The sequence below is a fragment of the Bubalus bubalis genome, chromosome 4, assembly GCF_019923935.1.
Source record: "Bubalus bubalis isolate 160015118507 breed Murrah chromosome 4, NDDB_SH_1, whole genome shotgun sequence".
NCBI classification, from domain to species: Eukaryota; Metazoa; Chordata; class Mammalia; order Artiodactyla; family Bovidae; genus Bubalus; species Bubalus bubalis.
Genome location: NC_059160.1, coordinates 155,872,832 through 155,877,205, shown reverse-complemented (window position 1 = coordinate 155,877,205; position 4,374 = coordinate 155,872,832). Strand labels below are relative to the sequence as shown.

The 4,374-nt window shown below is 37.7% G+C and overlaps 1 pseudogene; it reads left to right on the top strand.

Annotated features, from left to right (window-relative positions):
- Positions 1-373: 373 nt before the first annotated feature.
- On the top strand, positions 374-1,054 carry LOC102414753 (annotated as a pseudogene).
- Positions 1,055-4,374: the final 3,320 nt, after the last annotated feature.

Sequence of the window (4,374 nt, the reverse complement as noted above, 5' to 3'; positions counted from 1 at the left end):
AGGCTGTAAAAGGGCTCAGAATGATATGGTCTCTGACATCATCAACAATAGAAGGGTTACACAGGGTAGATTTAGAAAGATGATCATTTGCAGCAGAAAAGGAAGCTCCCTTTAATTTCAAAGTAAAAGTAACGAGGTCAATATAATGGATTGTATTGTGTCTAGTGTCATATCAGTTAATGTGTCTTCTTCTCAAGAATACAACCAAAAAGTATAAAATTCAGCATTGCAAAATGCACAGTTTTTATAGCTTGGAAGAAATGGAAATAAATAACCAACCATAACATAAAAATCATACAACTTAGACATTTGTAAAGAACAACATATGATTCTGGTTTTGGTGAACCCCCAAAAGGCTTTGGGGGTGCACATGATGAGGCTGCTGGTGTTCGTGGTTTTGGATCTATTCACTGTCGCTCAGGCAGGGGAAGGAGCCAAGCTTTTGGCCTCTAAATCACTGCTGAACACCGATGTGCCATGGAAGGGTGAGCCCTGACCTTATAGTACAACGTCTACAATGTTGGCTCGAGTGCTGTGTGTACTAGATGTGGAATTATCTGATGATTTTTTCCCTCTAGAAGATTTTTTTGACATTGTCTCTGGGATGCTCAGTGTCAAATGGGATCAGATTGCATCTGCTAGCAGCGTCTCACACATAGTGGTCCTGCACCCTCTCAAGGCTGGTTATTTCACTTCACCTCAGCAACTACTACTTGCTTGGCCCAGGAGGATGGGTCCCTTGTGATGGGCTTTACCAGTGCAACTGGACAGGAAAGATCCCTGGCCCAGTGGGAGTTTGATAGGGGATTCTCCCTCCATTTCCTGGACTGGATGACCTTTTGGGTCCTGACTCTCTCCCTCTCATTGGCATACCCCTCCAGATGTGGAACTCCAGCAAGAGGAAATATGACACCCCTGAAGTTAAGAAAAAGTGAATGGGGTCTTCCACAGCCCTTCCTTCCCAAGATGTCCAGGTGCTTTCCAGACTCCAAAGTGTATCTCAAATGCAATCTCTTCTCCCTTAGCCCTTGGCTGTGTTCTCCTGGATCTTGCCCTGCTCTCAACCAAAGCAAAGGACCAGGCCTGGGAGGCTATGAAAGCCTCTTTGGTTCCACCTGAAGCTATATAAAGAGGATTGTCTAAGGCAACAGCCTGAGCCTAGGGGCCCTGTGGTGACCCCCACTCCCTCCCCTTCCCCCCCACCTCAAGGTGCCATAGGGCATGTTGCTAGCCATGTGAACTCTGTCAGGGGTCCAGGATGGGGCACCTCTGAGACTGCCTGACACCACACCCATTGCCCACCATCCCCTATCAAAAGAAGGTAGAAGATAAGGTGAAAGCTGTGGGACTCTACCCAGTCTCTGTGGTGGCTTAGGGAAGCTCTTACCAAATGGGGTTTTCTAATAAAAACAAATGTTTGCTGTAAAAAAAAAAAAGAACAACATACAATATTTTAATTAAGTGCTTGGTCAAAGGATAAATCAGGTAAGAAAATATTAAAAAGAAACTACAAAATACAAAAATATGAACCATGTGCATAAAAATATGTGTATTCTCACCAAACACACAAATCACATCCTTAGAAATTTTACTGGTAAGCAAAAAGAATTAAAATATATTAAGCATTCAGTGTAAATAGTTGGTAGAAGAATAAGAGAACATGAAGAAACAGATCAGAGACATCAGTAAATATAGAGAGAAAAATTAAAGAATCTGTAAATAGAAATGATAAAAATTGGATAGAAATATCTACACCTACTTAAGAAGACAAATAAGAACACAGCTAATTGTGAACTAGCTTCATCAAGAAAAAAGAAGGAAAAAACCTACACAATTATATGAACATCTAACAGTGTATATGAAAGATAAAAAGAAGATAATTCTGTGTATAAATTTATAGTAATTAAAAAATGAGTTATTTTATAGAAAAGTAGCTTTAGGATAATAATAGTCATAATTCAAAAAGAAATTGAGGAGCAATCTAGACTAATAACTACAGAGGCTCTGTCTTACCAGTTTAACTGCCCACTTAGTATCTCAAAGACATCTCAAATCAGACTTGACCAAACTGAGTGGCTGAGTTTCTTTCCCAGCCCATTTGGTCCACCCACAGGTTTCTCCTACTCAGGAAATGACACATCTCCCATTTTTTCATACTAAAAAACTTGAACTCATCATTACCCATTTTCCCCTTCATATTCAGCAAATCCTGTTGTCATTGCCTTTGATTAAATCCAGAATCCAAAGTCTATCCACCATCTCCATCCTGCAGCCCTGGCTTTCTCTCTTTGAGATTACTATAATGCTCTCCTTCATGGTCTTCAGACTTTGGTTCTTGATTTATTAAAGACTTAGATTACTCCTTACAAACCTTCTATGCTGCCCATTTTGCTCATGGTAAAAGTCAAAGCCATTGCCATTCTTTACAGACCTCCCTCTCTAAAACCCCTCTTCTCCTACTCACCCCATCACCCCCTACCCATGCTTCCCCCTTGCTGCCCTATTGCCTGTGGGAGTTGATATGGGTAAGTTATTTTGCAGGCTAACTTGAAAATATGTATCAAAACCTTAAAAAATGCACATACCCTTTAGTTTAGCAATATTTTTTTCTGAATTCATGATATAACCACAAGTGTACTACAAATAATGTTTACAAGAACAGTCATTATAATGTAATTTTAATATTAAAATTAGAAAACATCTTAAACATCTGGTAAAAGTAATAACTGAATACTTTAATAAATTATAGTATTGTACTGAAAGGAGCATTTAAAATTGATTATAAAAATTCATATTTTATAATATAGGGAATTTTTACTATATATTTTGTGACTATAAGATATAAAATATACACTATAACTTTAATTTTAAAAACAAATTTGTACTATATTATATTTATAATATCATCTGACATGAATACTGCATGGATTTTCACAAATGGGAATATTAAAAATATATATTTCTTCATAATTGGATTAAGCATGAATTCAAACATTTTATATCTTTTCCTTGATTCATTTTGATATTTGGCAAAACTAATACAATTATGTAAAGTTTAAAAATAAAATTAAAAAAAAATAAATTTATTTATTTTAATTGGAGGCTAATTACTTTACAATATTGTATTGGTTTTGCCATACATCAACATGACTCCACCATGGGTATTTCCCCCAAAATTAAAAGAAAATTATTGACTTTTAATCAGAAAACTAGTAGCTCAGACAGTAAAGCATCCGCCTACAATGTGATAGACCCGGGTTTGATACCTGGGTCAGGAAGATCCCCTGGAGAAGGAAATGGCACTCCAGTGTTCATGCCTGGAAAATCCCATGGACCGAGGAGCCTGGAGGGCTACGGTCCATGGTGTTGCAAAGAGTCGGACACAAGTGAGAGACTTCACTTTCACTTTCTTTCATAATAAGATTAAAAATATTGAGGAGAATTTACTTGAGAAACTCAAAGTCTACTGATACATTACTACCATTATCGATAATGGTAACCATTTACTGAGGGCTATTATTTGTGACAGCTATTCACATAGAAGCTTCAGAGTTAGCTCAGTGCATTATACTGATTTTCACCCTGGGTACACAGTGGTTCTGACTTCATATGCTTATATGTCTGTGTGTGTGTATGTATCTTGACTTCACAAATGAATTGTGAACACTTTCAAAGGACAGTAAGTGTCATAAAATAACATTAAACATCAAGCGTTTTTCAAGCATGTTTTGATATCAGTGACTCATTTTATAAGATGGTATCTTCTTTCCTTTCCTATCAGTTTTCTCTCATCTGTATGCATAAGTCGTAAGAGCTATTTTAAAATCCTCAATCTTGATTGTCTAGTACCTTCCTACTACCAGCCTTAGCTGGGAGCTTGTTGAAATGCAGCATCTCCGCCACCCGCACTGCCCAGACCTGTGGAATCTGAATCTACATTTGGATAAGGTCCCAAGTAGTCTAGAGGCACACTCAAGTTTGAGACGCTCTGGATTAAAAACTTTCTTAAAACATCAAATGAAGGAAAAAGCTTTCCTTTTCTGTTTGTTTCTTTTTTTTTTTTTTTCCTGTAAACTGATTCTGACTCTTTGTCCTTGGGAGCACCAGAATTATTTTATTTTGTGATGCAGACTGTCACATTTAAATGACTCTATGTAGTTTTGCTCTATGGCATTTCCTACAGAGCATCTGGTTTAAAGTAATCTGAGGTGTAGTAAATGAACTGTGCTTCTCATAGTGCTATGGAAACATGATTGATATTTTCAGTCTGCTGCTGTTCACATCTGTGAGTTCACCTTGATTTGTCTCCCTTTTCAGCTCCCACCACTTGTGTGGGCTTTGATAGCTGGGAGGTACACAGGGAGAGGGTCATTG